Source organism: Ictidomys tridecemlineatus, chromosome 7 (genome assembly GCF_052094955.1).
Source record: "Ictidomys tridecemlineatus isolate mIctTri1 chromosome 7, mIctTri1.hap1, whole genome shotgun sequence".
NCBI lineage: Eukaryota > Metazoa > Chordata > Mammalia > Rodentia > Sciuridae > Ictidomys > Ictidomys tridecemlineatus.
In genome coordinates, this window is record NC_135483.1 from 173,369,984 (window position 1) to 173,388,726 (window position 18,743).

Sequence of the window (18,743 nt, forward strand, 5' to 3'; positions counted from 1 at the left end):
GTCAGAATCTTTTTAAATTTTGAGCATCAATTTACTCAAGAGTATAAGGACAGCCTACAGAAGGGAAGAAAATATTTGCAGATCACGTGTTTGATAAGGGTTGAATATTGAGAATATATAAAGAACTCAACAACAAAATAACTCTTTTAAAATAGGCAAAAGTAGTCATCTGGGTGTGGCAGGTGCCTAGGGTGGTACTGGGGTAGTGTCAGTAAAGCAGTATACAGTTCCTAGTGGCTGTAGCTGGTTGCTGCCAGTACACCTGCAGCAGCAGGATGCCCCCTACTGTTAGGAGGTGCTCCTCCTGCCATGGCAGCCTGGTTGCTGGCATCTTCGGGCAGGAGCTGTCTCCTCACCATTTAGTTCCTTGAAAGAAAGAAGCATGTCTTCTGATAATAGTTTAAGATGAATTTTGGCATACTGCCACTGCTTCACCATGGTCTGACAGTAGTAATAGCCACAGTGGAAGGTTGCGGTTATAGGTAACCATCCTAGTGCCAAAATAATTAAAAAAAGAACTGGTTTTCTAATATACAGAAATAGTTATAGATGGAGGAAATTTTAAAACACCAGTAATTTTAAAACATCCACTAGTTCTAATTCAAAATGGGATGAACAGCAAACCCTACCTGTAACCCTACAGACTACTGGAATTTCAATTGTAGCCATCACACTTTAAAAGCAAGTGCTTTTAAAACAAGGTCTGTTAATGCATAACAGAAAACTGCAAAGAGGGGCTGGGGATGTGGCTCAGTGGTAGAGTACTCGCTTAGCATGTTCAAGGCCCTGGGTTCGATCCTCAGCACCACATAAAAATAAATAAATAAAATAAAGATTTAAAAAAAAAACTGTGAAGAGTGAAAGAACAATTAAAGCTTTCCTTGGAAAACAAGAATGGCATAGTACAAACCAGTAAATTGACAGTTGTGCTTGATAGATTGGTAATTGAGCAAAACCCTGTCTCAAAATTTTAACAAAAAAAATAAATAAAAACTATAAAAGGGCTCAGGATGTAGCTAAGTAGTAGAGCAACTACAAGTTCAATCCCTAGTACTAATTAAACAAAACTATTATGTGGGGGCTGGGGTTGTGGCTCAATGGTAGAGAGCTTGCTTTGTATGTGTGAGGCACTGGGTTCCATCCTCAACACCACATATAAATAAATATATTGTGTCCATCTACAACTAAACAAAATTTTAAAAAAAAACAACTATTATGTGGATCATAATGCCCAAACTACCACATGGGGGAAACAACAAACTTTACCTGCAGGTTAAGAGAGAAGAATTGATCATGGGAGAATTCATCTGGATCATAAGCCAGAACAACAACATGGCATCAGTCCATCATAGGGTCCATTCAAAATTCTGAAAAGTGTCAATCTCAGGGGAAACAACTTCAGAGAACTATGTAACAGTCCAACCAATGGTGCCTCTATTCAGCTTCAATGTTAGCTGCAGAAAATGACCCATATGACTTTTGCCACCAGACTTGGGGGAAAAAAATGGATCCTAACAAGAATAATCAATGGGAAGACCCAAGATCTCAAGGCTTACAGATAAGGAAACCCTAATAGAAGACTAAGAAATTAAGTTCGCTTGGGAAGGTGTTAATAATTTTGTCCAAGAACAGCATTCAAAGATTATCACAATGGGAAGTCATCTGTTAAGTAAAGTCAGCCCACAAATTGCTTTTGAACAAAATTTCAGGTGGACACTTCATCACTTTCATTTTTTGTGCCAGTCTAACACAGTACCCATTGATCATAGAACAATGTGTCCTAGAAGATATTATTTGAAGATGCCATCCAACCCATTAAAACCTTATGACTTGAGAAGATTATGTATAATATTCAGAGTAGAAGATGGACTTTATTATAGTGGCTTAACCAAGAGAATTGGTCTTCTTGCTTTCACATGAGGTTTTGAACCCACTGTATTGCTATTTTGAGTATATAAGCAAAAGCAACTATTTCTACAGAGAAATTCACCAACAACCATTAACAGACCATATCTATACTTCCATTTCATTGGTCATTCATGAAATGGCACTATTTCATAGCAAGTTTATTAACCTACTGACTAGGTTACAGCTCTAATAATTTGTTACACCTACAGTTACACCTATCAGTTTCTCTTTAGCATTCTAAAATTATGTGCTAAGTAAAACAAAAACAAAAAACTTTAACATTAAGAATTTAGAATATATTGATACTGAATTTTATAATTCCCTTATCTGGATAAGAGATAAGAACACTGAAGTATGTTGCTTAAAAATGTTGACATGGAGATTTGTGGCAAAATTACTCCACATGACCTAAAATTGGAAGGACCCAATATCCTGGTGTCTGACAAGAACAAAGATGAAAATATGGTTTAATGAAAGAATAATGTCTTGCGGAGTACAATAAACTGGAGCTTTCATTCGTGTTTTTTTAAAGATTTTTTTTTTAAATTATGCAACTATCTTTTTTAGACCTTTATTTTTATGTGATGCTGAGGATTGAACCCAGTACCTCACACATGCTAGGCAAGCACTCTTACCACTGAGTTACAGCCCCCAGTCCTCCTTGATGGTTTTAATGAAGCTATTTCACTTCAGTGGCTAGAGTACTTTGATAAATAAAGAACTGGAGGTTATGTTGTATGACATGCAGGAGGTGAACTTGGAAGAATAGCAAAGAAATATCACTTCCCAATATGATACAAATAACCTTTTCAATAGCAAGGTGATAACCTGTTTGTAAGTTTATGAAAGACAATGACAATGAGGTAAGAATGACTAGTGTGTTTTATTATTGGAACCCCGTGCTTACTTTGAGGAGCATTTTGAAGAGTTCATGAAAAGTAATATGTCTCCAAAGTTTTGTGTTGAAAAGTTGGCAAAGACACCTAGTTACCAAGAGGCCATCCATGTTTTCATCACTTGGATACACCATAACAGTTATGAACAATTAAAGGAAAAACTTATTTCCGTAGAAGAGAAAGGGATTTGGATAGGAATGAATATGACTTCTTGTCTTGGAGGAGCTCTTGCATTTAAATATTCCAGCCAAGAAAAATTGCATAGACCAAATTACCTGACAAGAACAACTCAGGGAAGGAAAAGTTTATTTTAGGCTCACAGTTTCAGAGGTCTTGATCCATGGTCAGCAGACTTCATTTCTCTGGGCCTCAGGTGAGACAGAACATCAGAGCAGAAGGGCATAGCAAAGGAAAGCTGCTTATCTCTCAGGACTCGGGGATAGGGGGAGAGAAGGAACCAGAACAAAATATATAATCCCCAAGGCATATACCCCAGTGATCCATTTAATTTAGCCACACCCCAGCTACTTACAATGACCACCCAGTAATCCATTCAGATTTATTGATCCATCAAATGGATTAACCTACTGACTAGGTTACAGCTCTAATAATTTGTTACACCTACATTAATACAGGAGCTTCTTGAGGATACTTCATATTCAAACCACAACAGATAGTGCATATAAGCTGTTCATTTTTTACAGTAAATATCTAAACTTCTCAAAGTATAAATGTTTTTTCAGTTTTCCATAAAAAATATTCAAAAGTTCATTATTTTCCACTTTATTTTTTCCTTGAAATGAGCAGGAAAAAGATCATCCTTAAATTCTGAAGCAAGCAAGAAACAATGTTGACAATGAATATATAGCTATGTAAGTATTATAGCTATGGAAGTATTAAAAAATCTCCCCTCTTTGAGTCACTTAACTAGCAATACATGAAACCATAGTTTACTTGGTAACTGCCATGGAAGTTATACACTAGATTTAATTACATTCAGTTTGTTATAGAAATTGGAACAAATTCATTGTGCAGCATAAAGGTTTGTTTATTTGTTACAAAAGATGTACCATTGGGGCAGGGGTTGTGGTTCATAGGTAGAACAAACACCTAGCATGTGTGAGGCCCTGGATTCAATACTCAGCACCACATAAAAATAAATAAAGTTATTGTGTCTAACTATAATTAAAAAAATAAATATTAAAAAAAGATGTACCATTAACTGTGTGAAAGAGAACAATTTACATAGTGTGCTAATAATAGTTGTTAAAATGTGGGCACAAATTCACTTATATATGTATACAAATTGTCTAGAAAGATATTTAATAACACTAGTTACTGTGCTAGGGGTTGGGTAGCAGAACAAGGAGGGGAAGACTTACATATTTTCAAATATTTCATTTTGAATCACATTAATTATTTAAATAAAAAGTCATGCTTTCAAAAGTCTTAAGCGATATTTATCTAGAAAATGTTAAGCTTTTAGAATAATTAACTGTTTACAAGAACATAAAGTTATTTAAGATTTAAATGAGCTGGGCATGGTGGCACACACCTATAATCCCTCAGTTCAGCTGAGGCAGGAGGATTGTGAGTTCAAAGCCAGCCTCAACAAAGGCAAGGTGCTAAGCAACTCAGTGAGACCCTGTCTCTAAATAAAAAATAGGGCTGGGAATGTGGCTCAGTGGCCAAGTGCTCCTGAGTTCAATCCCTGGTACCAAAAAAAAAAAAGAAAAGGTAAAGAAATGTACAGCCAGGCACAGTGGTGCACTCCTATAATCCCAGTGACTTGGGAGGCTAAAACAGGAGGATCAAAAGTTTGAGGCCAGCCTCAGCAATTTAGAGAGGCTTTAAGCAACTTAGTGAGACCCTGTTTCAAAAGAAAAAATGAAGAGGGCTGGGGATATAGCTCAGTGGTAAAGCACCCCTGGATTAAACCTCCAGTACCAACCCCAACACCTTAAATGCACAATGTAATAAATAAGGTTATCATATATAATTCTAAACAGATGAACAGAACACTGTCTGCGTTCCAAAGGCCTTAACTGCAAACCCCTTCATTTTAAAAGAGGTTAGTAACCATAATCTAATTTGTAACCCACTCAACTTGATTTTTATATCTTAATTTTATATTTGTTTATCCCTAACTCCATTAAATTTATTGTCATTTGTTTTTTAACTTATATAAATTGAATTCATCCATATTTGCTGCATGCTTTGTATACATTGTGAATCAGAATTGTAACATTAATATATATAATTATTTATCAATTTTATTATGGATAGACTATAGGATTATGTCTAGTTTGTAGTTATCATAATAGTGCTACCTCTGGACACTGATGAGCCAAATCACACAATGTTCTAGGATATTTTATAGATAATCTTTCTAAAAGCATAGCCCTAAATTATAGCACAGCTATCTTCAATTTTACTAGAAAATGCCAAACAATTTGCCAATGTGCTTATGCTAGTTACTCTCCCACAGCTTAACTGCATAGGCATTCCCATTATCCTACATCCAACCAAACTTGATATTAATTTATTTTAAAAAAATTTCCAGTCTGGTGGTTATAAAACAGTACTTTATTGTCTTAATTTGCAAGTCACCAATAAGGTGGCCACTTTTTAAAATTGTGTATTGATAGAATTCTTATTTTATGAAATAGCATGTTCAAATCTTTTGTTCATATTTAAATGTTTGACATTTTCTTCTTTAAGTAGTTCTTTATATTCTATGAATTCTACAATGGTTGTGTGTGAGAAATATCTTCTCCCACATGGTTGCTGGATTTTCACTGTTTTTTGAATAAAAGTTTATCATTTTAATGAAGTTGATTCAACTTTATAAATTTATAAGCATATTTTACCCTGAGGTCATAATGTATTCTGCATTACTTAGTAAAATACCTTTTAATGTTTCCTTTCATATTTAATTCTACATTCCACCTATGGATGATATTATTGCATATGTGGAATAGAAATCCACTGAACTTTTCCTCATATGGAATAATTAACTGTCCCAGGACAGTTAACTTAAGAGACTGTCTTTTCCTAAAAAATGTTGTGCTGTGGAATCCCTTAAAAACAGAAGGGAGAACAGCAGAATAGAGGAAGCAGACCAGAGGGACAGAGAAAGGGAAGGGGAGGAGGGGTGCTAAGAACAAACCAGACCAAATTATATTGTGTATTATGTGCATATACAAACAGGTAACAACAAATTCCATGATTATGTATAATTATAATGCATGGATTTAAAAAAAGAGACTGCAAACAGAAAAAAAAATTACCTTTGCCTTAAAATAATATTTGGTATTTGGTAAGTTAGCACCTTTCATCATTTTTCTTTGAGAATGTTACATTAATTCCCTCCCCACAACCTTATAACAGCTATTCTTTTTTTCCTTCTTGTTCTTCTCTCATCCTCCTTTTCAATTATGACATACACGTTTGACCTTTTGCATTGTCCTATACAGTTTTTTTAACCTTTAATTATTTATTTATTTTTTTATGTGGTGCTGAGGATCGAAACCAGGATCTCTCAATGTGCTAGGAGGATGGAATGTGGGATGGAACTCAGGGCCTCATACATAGTAGGCAATCTCTATCACTGAGCTACACTCCTAGCCCTCTATTTCTTTTTGATTCATCTTACATATGCTACCTATTTTGTTTGACTTATTTTATTTTACATAACTTTTCAAATGTAAAGATTTAACACTGCCCTTTTCTCTTCCCTGGTCATCAATGGAAAGGTGTATATTTTTAGCAGAACCCATTGCCACTCTGAGTATAATTTGGATTCTGTTTTTAAAGAAGGGAAAAGTTGATATTGTACAGGCAATGAGCTCAGAAGTAACCATAAAACCCTGCTAAGAACTATACTATCAGAGCAATAAAGCTGAAAAATTACTCTCTTAAGATTGATCAGCAATACTGTGGATTATAACTGGCAGAGCACAACAACATCACGGTAATAGAATCACAGCAGAACAGTCAAAGTCTTTCCTTATAAGAATGGAATACTACACTAAAAGATTTGTAATATTTTTTCTGAAGATATTCTGTTGTTAAAATTCAACATTCTAGGCCAGGTGTGGTGACTCACACCTGTAATCCCAGCAGCTTGTAAGGCTGAGGCAGGAGGATCAAGAGTTCAAAGACGGCCTCAGCAAAAAGTGAGGTGCTAAGCAACTCAGTGAGACCCTGTCTCTTAATAAAATACAAAATAGGGCTGGGGAGGTGGCTCAGTGCTTGAGTGCCCCTGAGTTCAAACCCTGGTACCAAAAAAAAAAAAAAAAGTCAGCATTCTGACATGGTACTGGCTGTCATGTTTTAGATAATTAAAATATTTCGTCTTTCAAAAGAACTTAACTGTGGTAATGAAAAGGACAACACATTTTTAATTTCAAAGAAATCTGAGGAAGATTTTTTACATATACACATTCCTTATGTACATAGACTTTCTATAGGGAAGACAAAAGAAGAGTGTAACTAACAGTGCAGGCCAGAAACAATTAAAAAATCTGTAGTGGGCTACCAAAATAAATAAATAAATAAATAAATAAATAAATAAATAAATAAATAAGAGGAGAAATTAAAACTTCTAATAACATAATGAATCAAATGTTTCATTGCTTAGAAATATTTTAAATGGTTAAACAAAATAACTGAATTAACTTTGAGACTTTTTTTCTAAAACGTTCAAGTGAACAAAGACACTACACAAAATTTAATGCTTAAACAGAGTTTAGGGGTAAAAATATTAAGAAGGGGGCTGGGATTGTGGCTCAGGGGTAGAGTGCTCGCCTAGCACGGGTGGGACCCGGGTTGGATCCTCAGCACCACGTAAAAATAAAGGCATTGTGTTGTGTCCATCTACACCTAAAAAATAAATATTTTAAAAAATATTAAGTATGTAAACTAGTAAGGATTACTCCCATTTAGGTTGGGACTATAGCTTAGTGATAGAGTACTTGCTTAGCACATTCAAGGTCCTGGGTTTGATTCTCAGTAAAATACAGACCCAGACACATAGACACACACACACACACACACACACACACACACACACACTCACAGCCCCACATTATTCCCATTTGCTAAGTAACTCCCAAATTGCATGTGCAAGTGATGAAGCACTGTGTTCACTTATTCCTTTATAAAGTGACTTAATAATTTTAATTTAATAAAACTCATACTTTTAACATGTGTTAACATTATGTCACCCCAAAGTCTCTTACTTATTTGTAACAAACATTGTAATTAATCATACTACTCCTTTTCCCCAAACCCTGACATCAAAATCTTTCTCAAATGGAACTTCCAGTAAGCTGAAATCTACTACAAATTATTCCAATTAAAACATCACCTAAAGAAGGGGTTATAAAGAAAATACATATAACTAAGAGACCACACAATTTTCAAGCCTGTGACTTAGGGTTTATTTGTGTTCTGAAAGATAGGCAAAATTTTTCACTCATCTACCACAACAGAGTTTATAGAATTGTATATTAGATGATAAAGTTTACAGCTAGATTTGATTCACCTTCTACTGTTCTGACTCCCTGACATAAGTGACACTAATAGGACTTGACTGGAACATTTTACCAAAGGAACTTAGCAATACCCTGAGATTTACTGTGCCTTTCTTCTCTACCTCTTCTCTTCAGAAAGTTTCCTTTAACCATGTCAAATCAATTAGGATTAGTTATTTCTTCTTCAAAATGTTTATTTACGTCAGTCCTTTTCATTCTACTACTACTCTAATTTTACATCTAGTCTATTATATTAGCTTTTAGAGAAACTGATCCCTATTTCTTCAGTCTCTTCCACTGCAAATTATCTTGTTCAAAGGCACAATGTCAAAATTTAAAAAATAATACTTTTAACACCAAGACCCATCATCACTGATTCCCCAATGCTGTTCTAATAATTAAATCACCACCATCATCATTCATATTTAATGAGGGCTTATATGCCAGGCATGGGCTGTGTACCTTTCAGATGTATTCTCTTATTTAATATCAGTACAACTCTACATGGTAGTCTTTTTTTTTTTAAGAGAGAGTGAGAGTGAGAGAGAGAGAGAATTTTTAATATTTATTTTTTAGTTCTCGGCGGACACAACATCTTTGTTGGTATGTGGTGCTGAGGATCGAACCCGGGCTGCACGCATGCCAGGCGAGCGCACTACCGCTTGAGCCACATCCCCAGCCCCAACATGGTAGTCTTATATATTTTTTTCATTCCCATTGTTTGATTCAGATTAATATCTTAATCTGGGGTAACCCATATACCTCAAAACAGAACCTAAGTGGAAGAATGCTTAATGGCAATGGGTACAAATTCCTCCCATCTCTGTATTTATGCCTCTTTGGGGCAACTCCTTTCTAGGGGTAATGTCTTCTTTTTCTACATCAACTTTAAATAGGCTGATTAAGGGTCTTGCTTGCCCTACAGAACGCAGTGCAAATGATGTTTGAGCTCTGGAGTCTAGACTTCAAGAGGAGGTTTTTAACTACCTTCTTAACATCTTGGAGCACTGTCCTGAAGTGTCATGGAAGGAAGCCATTTTAGTTCATGCAGCATCAGAGATTACAAGGAAGAGAACTAAGTTGTCCCAGCCAACAACCAGTATCACCTACTAGCTGAGTGAGGCAGGCTTCTTCCAACTGAGCTGACTCTCTAGGTGAATGTAGTAGTCATATGAAGATGGCTCCATTTTCATAGGTAAAGAAAATATGGCAGTAAGTAGTTTGCACAATATTACACATTATAATTAAGAAGTAGAAATGAGATTTCAATCCAATATATATTCTAGAACTCACACATGCAACTACTAAAATGTGCTGCCTACCTATAGGAAAATGCCATTTAGACCCTTTTTAATTTGGTGCCTTCCAGATTGGTCCACAATTACATAAAGCATATTTTCTCAAAGAAACAGTATAGTATATACTATAAATTTTTCTCTCTAGCCCATAAAAGTTCCTGGAGTATAGATCTCTTGTAGTGAGGGAATACTCTTGGTTGCTTCCTGCTGTCTAAAATAGATGCTCCAATAGGTGGAGCCTGAAGAAGATGTGGCATAGACAAGGAAGAATTGGCTTTCCAGTATTTTAAGAATATTACCTAAGTGACCCTTAAATCCTCTCCTTTTCTTCATTTAATCAAGCAACTCTCCGACCATGTACTTAACCTATTTTCTATTTCAGTGTCATTATTTTTTACCTTGGTTCAGATTTTTCTTCTTCCTGCCCTCAAGGTAGAAAAGCTTCGCTGGGACTCTATTATTGAAATTTAATTTGCCTAAATTTGTGCCTTATTTTCCCACCAGCAACTTAAGTTTCTGTAAGACCATGTCACTACTTTTCTTTAAAATTCTTGTATTATTTGCTTTAAAAAGTAGTCTGCATTTATATAAACAAAGTTTACAAACCTAAATTATACTGTCTAAAAAGGAAATAAAAACCTTAAAATGGAATTTTAATTATGTACATCTTAATTTATACAATTGGATCACTTTATTACACCACCCATCAGTATGATTTGCTAATCTTTATAATAATGATTAAATTGACTACTGACCTAGAAACAATATTTTTTTCAAATTTGTCATAGAAGACATATTAAAAAACACAAGTGAATAGAAATTAATATAGGAATAGTTCTGCTTATTTTATAAACGCAATTCATTCTTAATTCTAAACTTTACTTCATTTTATAAATATGTTAGGTCTACTACAACTGTTTTATAAATATATATGAAATGGCTTATGGATTGGATTACATGCTAAAATTCATGAACACAGGAAGTTGAGGTAGGAAGACAGCAACTTTTTTTGTTTTTGTTTTTGTTTTGTACCAAGGATTGAATTCAGGGGCACTCAACCACTGAGCAACATCCCCAGCCCTATTTTGTATTATTTAGAGACAGGGTCTTACTGAGTTGCTTAGCACCTTACCTTTGCTGAGGCTGGCTTTGAACTTGCAATCCTCCTGCCTCAGCCTCCTCAGCCACTGGGAGTACATGTGTGCAGCATCCAGGCTCGGCAGTATTGCAATACTGAGGCCAGCCTCAGCAACTTGGCAAGACCCTAAGCAACTTAGCAAGGCCCTATCTTAAACAATAAAACGGGCTAGAGATTTAGCTCAGTGGTAAAGTGCTTTTGGGTTCAACCCCCAATATCAAGAAGAAAAAAATAATATAAATAAAATTTATGAACAGTGAAAACAATCTTCCTGCATTAAGTTTCCCAACCAGCATTATATGGTCTTTACATGGCTATTTTTCATTTAATTCCATATTTGTACCAGATTACCTTCTCAAAATGCAAAGAGTATTCTTCAGAGTGACAGTATTATTGGTAAATAGTTTACCAGAGATTTGAAAGTTCACTTAGTAACAGAACAAGTTAATTAAAAAAAAAGGTTAATGATGTTTGTATATAAACAAAGAAAAGAAAAAAAATAATAAGTTGAAGGTCTTAAAGAAAATCATAGGTAAGTAGGAAGCTTAAATAAGAACACTAGATATCAGGGCAGAGATAAACACCATGGGGAAGGGAATGATAAAAAAAACAAGTGAGGATCCTGAAAGTAAAATTCCATTCATTTAAAAATTATGACTGGGGGCTGAGGCTGTAGCTCAGTAGCAGAGAACTGGCCTAGCATGTGTTAGGCACTGGGGTTTGATCCTTAGCACCACATAAAAATAAATAAAGGCATTCTGTCCATCTATAACTACAATTTTTTTTAAAATTATGACTATATCATATTCCTGATATTTGTATTGCAGTGATTTATAATTTTTGCTTAGAGGCTGCAAATATGAATAGGGAAAGAGATTGCCATTATCACTACCCACCAATATAGAGGAAGGTGATTAAGAGCTCGCCATGTCTAGTTCATAAAAAATAATCTCTAATATAATTGAATAAATTTCCTGACACTTAGGTTTATAAACTATACTCTTACAATATAATAAATCCACTGGCCTAATTAAATAGAATTTTTTTTTTCAGTTAGCATCTTATATAAGCTATTTGTATGCCTAATCACATCCTACTTTTATTGAAAACTGTATTGGGAATTCTTACCTTGGATTCTAGAAGCCTGTTCTTTTCCACTGGGACAGAGAACTCCCTTTGCCAGGAGTTAATCAGGGTGGCTCCTGTCATCTAAGGCTGAGATGCCAATAGTATAGGGTTTAAGATTGCATGGTCATTGGGAAATCAGAGTATCAAAAAGGATCTAAAGCAGCATATTACAGTCAGAGAAACATTCTTTTCCTTAATTTCTTTTGGTACTGGGGATTGAACCCAGAGTTGCTTTACCACTAAGCCACATCCCCAGTCCTTTTTATTTTTTGAGTCATTGTCTTACTAAATTATTGAGCCTGGCCTAGAACTTTCAATCCTCCTGACTCAGCCTCTCAAGTTGCTGGGATTAGAGACATGCACTATCTTGTCCAGCCTTTTCCCCTTAATTCTTAATTGTAAGTGAAATTTTACTTTAAGGAATCTATTAGCTAGATTTACATTTTAAGAATTATATTAAAGTATTATTCCAGAAAATATTTTTGCCTCTTATCTATGTCTGCCAATACATTTTCTCAGACCTAAAGATACATTTATGCTTTATGTAGATCAAGCAACATTACCAAGCATTAAAAAAAATATATATAGGTTCTCTAAGAATAAAGTGTCCCAGTAGGGTAAATGGATAACAAAAGATGTGATTCAACTAGAAGAGAAGAACTAAAGTTTTCCAGTCTTAGAAACTCGCACAGATACAGTCATTTAATCCTTGACAAAGGCATCAAAAAGGTACATTGGAGAAAAGACAGTGTTTTTAATAAATGGTGCTGGGAAAACTGAGTATCTGTATGTAGGATAATGAAACTAGATCTCTATCTTGCACCCTATACAAAGTCAACTCAAAGTGGATCAAGGTATTAGGCCAAAATTTTACAATTGCTAGAAGAAAACGAAGAGTTAATACTCCACCATACAGACTCAGGCAATGACTCAATGGGAATCCTAAAACTGAGGAAATAATACCAATAATTAATAAATAGGATTACATCAAATTTAAAAGCTTCTGCAGAGAAAGGAAACAAAAAACATGTAAGAAGAGTCTATAGAATGGAAAAAAAATGTTTGCCAGCTATTCTTCCAAGAGAGGATTAATATCCAGAATATAAAAAGAACTCAAGAAAACTTAACACCAGAAAAGTGAACCATACAATCAATAAAAGGGCACATGAGCTAAACAGACACTTCTCAAAAGAAGAAATACAAAGGCCAACAAATATATGAAAAATTACATCTTGAGCCATCAGAGAAATACAAATCAAAACTACACTGAGATTTCATCTCACTCCAGTTAGAATAGTAATCATTAAAGATACAAATAATAATAAATGCTGGGAAGATGTAGGAGAAAAGGAACACTTACACAATGTTGGTGGGAAGGTAAATTAGTATAAACACTATGGAGGTTTCTCAAAAAAATGGGAATAGAACCACCATCTGACACAGCTCTACCATTCCTTGTTATTTATCCAAAAGAATTAAAGTCAGAATAAAATAGCATACATGCATACACATGTATATAGCAGCACTATTCATAATAGCCACATAAGGGAAGCAACCTAGGTGTCTATCAACAGATGAATAGATTTTTAAAAGTGTGGTATATATACACAACGGAGTTTTCTTTCCAGTCATAAAGAATTATGTCATTTGCAGAAAAATGGATGGAACTTGAGAAATTATGTTTGCTTAACATTATGTTAAGCAAAACAAAGTGACTTTGAAAGCCAAAGGTCATACATTTACTCTCATGTGTGGAAACTACAGAAAAAGGGCGGGGGGGCGGGTAGGTGGTGGAACAAATCTCATGAAAATAGAAAGGAAACCAGTAGAATAAAGGAAGGAGAGGAGTGGGGGGAAGAAAAAGAGAGGTATTAGGGAATGATATTGACCAAATTATGTTACGTGCATGTATAAATATGTCACAACGAATCCCACTATTATGTATAATTATAATGCATCAATTTAAAAAAGTTTAAAATAAAAAAAATTATTGAGCCAAGTGTGGTGGTTCATGCCTGTAATCTCAGTAACTTGGGAGGCTAGAGCAGGAGGTTTGCAAGTTTGAAGCTAGTCCGGGCAACTTAGCAAGATCTTCACCTGTTTTCTTCTAGAAGCTTTACTGCTTTTCTTTTACATTTAGGCCTATGATTTGCCTGCTTTTTTCATGAAGGGTAATTTGAAACTGAGTATTTCTATCAGTCCATTTCCTGCCTACAAAAATTTAGAGGTCTGAAAATCTTTCATTTAATGTCTCTTTCAGTCTAAGCTGATAATATTTCTGCTGGTATAAATGCTCCAAAAACCTTGTAGGATCCCACATATATCATGGGGATGCATATCATTAGACAAGAGTGTTCTATGGCTAACCTTATCTCTATTCCTAGCTTCTGCTGAGATGCTTGATAGGACAATGAGTTATACTCCCCATATCTCCAGCAAATAAGATACACTCCTAAGTTACCATGAGTTGGGGCATACATGTACCTTTTGGGAGAAAACAATTATTTTTGTTTCCATCTTTCAACATTGTAAGTATTTCATTCCCTCCTCATTCTGCTTATATAATTTCTGACAAGAAGTTGGCATTAAGTCTTATTCATACTCTTCATAAGTAAAGTCTTTTTCCTAGTTCTTTTCAAAATTTTCTCCTGGTTTTTGCTTTCTACCGTTTGAATATGTTGTGTCTAAGTATATCTTTTTTTTTTTCTGTTACATTCTTCTGATTGAATTTCTTATATGTGTGGTTTGGTACTTGTCATTGATTTTGGAAAATTTTCATCAATTTTTTTCTTTCTTTCTTTCTTTTTTTTTGTGGTGTTGGGAACCGAACCCAGGGCCTTGTGCATGTGAGGCAAGCACTCTACCAACTGAGCTAAATCCCCAGCCCTCATCCATTTTTATTTCAAATACTTGTTCTGTTTCATTCTTTTCCTTTATGGTATTTCACCCAATTTACCATCTGAAATTATCTCAAAATTCTTAGATGTAATATTCTGGTTTTCTTCTTTGCATTTCACATTGTGAAGTTTCTACTGAGTTATCTAAGTATACTAATATTTCCTTGTCCATGTCTAGACCGCTTGATAAGCCCATTAAAAGCATGTTTGATTTAGGTTAGTTTTTCTAACTTTTTTAAAAATATTTTTTTATTCGTAGATGGACACAATGCTTTTATTTTTATTTATTTATTTTTATGTGATGCTAAGGATTGAACCCAGTGCCTCACACGTGCTAGTCAAGCGCTCTGCCACTGAGCCACAACCCCAGCTCTGTAGCGTATACTTTTGATTACTTTTAAGAGTTTCCATCTCTCTGCTTATATTACCCATCTATTCTTGCATGTTTTCTACTTCATTTATTAAAGCCTATAACATCTTAATCATAAGTATTTAATATTTTATGTCTGACAGTTCCAACATATTTGTCATATTTGAATTTGATTCTAATAATTGCTTTGACTCTTCAGAGTGTGTTTTTCTCAGCATGACTTGTGAATTTTTGTTGGAAGAGGGACATAATATGTCATGTAAAGGAAACTGAAGTAAATAAACCTTCATTAACTTCATAACTGAAGTTAATCTAAGAGTTGGGCTGTATTTAATGTTAGCTATTGCTATAGGTACCAGAGATTTCAAATTCCTCTAGGATCCTTGTTTTTTTCTCCTTTTTCACTTCTTACTTCATTAAGTACTCCTCCTTAGGGAGTATATACCTTATAGTTGTAATCCACAGTTATTGTACTGGAGTGCTGCTGGTGTGGAAGTGTAGTGTGGGGGAAGGGAATCATTCTTTAATCTTAAGATTAAATCTCAGCCTTTTAATTTGTCTGGGTCCCTGAGCTGTAACCTCAATAAACGTTTATTTTCTGCTTTTATTTCTCTGAAGTGAGGATATAAGAAGGATATAAGATTAGGAGTATAAGAAATGTTCTTCCTCCAAGTACCAGAAGGCTCTGATAAAGGCTTTTTCCCTGAAAATGAGAGAATGTCCTAGACTTACTTTACAGAGGCTACTCTTCTCTTCCATGCTAGAGCCACTAGAGGTGTTTCTTGGCTTTTTATTGGGAGAGCCTAGTAGGATGGATGTATAGAGGTAAAGTTCATGAAAGGGTTGGAGCCCACCTGAGACTGCTGTTCCCAGGAGTTTCTCAGACTCAATCTAATCAATATTCAGCCTCAAGCAATTTGTTGAAACTATCATTTCAGTGTTCCTACCGTTGATTTATATAGTATTAACTCTTGGCCCTGTTCTCTCTCTATATATATATACGCACACACACATACACATACCCACATACACATACATACACACACACACACACACACACACACATACACACACACATACAGTATCTTTATTTCATTTATTTATTTTTTGTATGAGGTGCCAAGGATGGAACCCAGTGTCTCAGGTATGCAAGGCAAGTGCTCAACCACTGAGCCACAGTCCTGGCCCTGGCCCTGGGCTTGTTCTTGATTTTCCTGTCTCTCCATATTTCAGGGTAGCAGTTTGTCTTGCAATCTCAATTTTCTGATTGGCCCATGTAAAGGCACTGATTTTCAATTTGTTCACCTTTTTCTTTCTCTAAGGCTAGGAGTGATGAATTCTAATTTCTTTACAAATTAGAGGTGAAACCAGGAGTTCTATAAATGTCTTTAAGTTTTAAAAATTTACACAATTTTCCCTTAGCTGTTGAAACAGCAGTGATGATCAGTCCCAACTACTATCTCCTATCTACTACCAGAGGACTTCCACCTCTCTCCATTGCCTTTTTCTCAAGAATTTATTTTCCCCCCAAAGTAATTCTGCTCTGAATCATAAATTAATTCAGTTATACTCTATCTTTTTCATCTATCTTTCAATTTAGAACAATTCTTTGGCCTCTCTTGGCTTTCATGCCATTGACATTTTTGAAATACCAGTTTTCTTTTTCTTTCTCTCTCTTTTTTTTTTTTTTTTTTTGTGGTCCTGGAGATTAAACCCAGGGGCACTCTAACACTGAGCTGTAGCCCCAGCTCATGTCCCCCCATTTTTTAAAATTGTAAGACATTGTTTTGCTAAGTATTCCAAGATAGCCTGAAATTTGCAGTCTTATCTCAGTCTTCCTAGTTGCTCACATTATAGGCATGTGCCATTGTGTCCAGTCCAGCCAGTTACATAAGATCCTTGTTTAGCATCTGGGCAGCCATCCTAAGTAACACCCATTATTTTCCTGCCCAAGGGTGTATTACCATTCCCTCATATAAGCCCTAACCTTAATCACCCACATTGGGACCCACCAGGCTCTAATCTCTGAGCCTGCCACATAAAAGCCCCAGAACTCAAGCCTGTGTTGCCCCTCTCCACTATGGAGGGATGTGCCTTTATTTGTCAGCTCTGACAAATAAACTCTCTCATGTGTATTTCTGCCTGGTCTCCATCATGCTCTCCCTTCTCCTGGTTCCTTGATGTTTCTGATTTTGGCTTCATTTGATGTTATCTCATAATTAAACTGAAGTTTCTAATCCCAGCATGATATTGAATCTTTCTCATAGACAACTTTGATAATGCAAAGTATTGTCAAGTTCTTTGTGTGTGCTTCTGGGGATTAAACCCAGAGGCTGTCTACCTCTGAGCAACATCCCCTACCCTTTTAAAGTTGTTATTTTGGGGTTTTTGTTTTTTTGTGGTCCAGGCTGCAATCCTCCTGCTTCAGCCTCCCTGGTTGCTGGGATTGCAGGAGTGCCCCTTATACCCAGCTTGTTTTCTATAATAAAGTTGCTATGAGTCTGCTGGAAACTGGGGTAGGGTGTACTGTAGGACCATGCAAATACCTTTTTTAAAAAATATTTTTTAATCGTAGTTGGACACAATACCTTTATTTTATTTATTTATTTTTATGTGGTGCTGAGGATCAAACCCTGGGCCTTGCATGTGCTAGGTGAGTACTCTACTGCTGAGCCACAACCTCAGCCCAATGCAAATATCTTGTTGCTCATCATTCCATTGATGATTCTTGCTCAGTCTTTACTATGACAATTGCAAAATGGTTCTCTAATTTTATCACTCATTCCATATATTATCAGTATCCTACATATAGAAATTCCTCAATTTCCTCCATTAATCTAGTCAGTTTTCCTATCTATATCTTATTAATAAGAACTCTCAGTTCCTCTTTTTTCAATACTACCCTTAATTATTTTGAAGTGCAAATAGTCCGAGGTTTGGCCAGGAGGAACCTCTTCAACCTAGCTCCTGTGTTCTTTCAACATGCCTCCATCATTTTGTTTTGAATACCTTCTTGCTTTCTGATAACATTAAGATTCGCCAGGCTAATCTTAATCCTTTTTGCCCCCTAGAGATCTGTCATTTCTCCAAAATTCTCTGGTTCCTTTTAGTGGGGAATGGTATTAGAAAACAAGGTATAAATGCTAGATACATCAATTGTTATCAGAGTAAATCTGAATCTAGTCCTGTGTTGTACAGTTGGATAACCATTAACCACATGTGGTTATGTAAATTTAATTAATAAAAATAAATAGAGAGCTGGGGATATAGCTCAGTGGGTAGAGTGCTTGCCTTCCATGTGCTAAGGCCCTGGGTTCAATGCCCGGCACCACCAAAAAAATAAATAAATAAATAAAGTAGGGCACCATGGCACACCGTAATCCTAGTGGCTCAGAATGTAAGCAACTCAGTGAGACCATGTCTCTAAATAAAATACAAAATAGGGCTGGGAATGTGGCTCATTGGTCAAAAGCCTCTGAGTTCAATCCCTGGTACAATAAATAAGTACGTAAATAAGTCAGTTCCTTAATTGCATGACTCATGTTTCATGTGCTGATAACAACATGTATCT

General features: G+C 35.4%; 2 protein-coding genes and 1 pseudogene across 7 annotated transcripts in view; 2 read left to right on the top strand and 1 right to left on the bottom strand.

Annotated features, from left to right (window-relative positions):
* Window positions 1–18,743, top strand: part of Rpe (ribulose-5-phosphate-3-epimerase) — an 89,557-nt gene that overhangs the window by 44,020 nt on the left and 26,794 nt on the right. The window lies entirely within an intron of this gene.
* Kansl1l (KAT8 regulatory NSL complex subunit 1 like) overlaps window positions 1–18,743 on the bottom strand; it is a 141,880-nt gene that overhangs the window by 30,533 nt on the left and 92,604 nt on the right. The gene's annotated exons all lie outside the window — the stretch shown is intronic.
* On the top strand, window positions 1,206–3,570 carry LOC144365355 (NEDD4-like E3 ubiquitin-protein ligase WWP1 pseudogene; annotated as a pseudogene).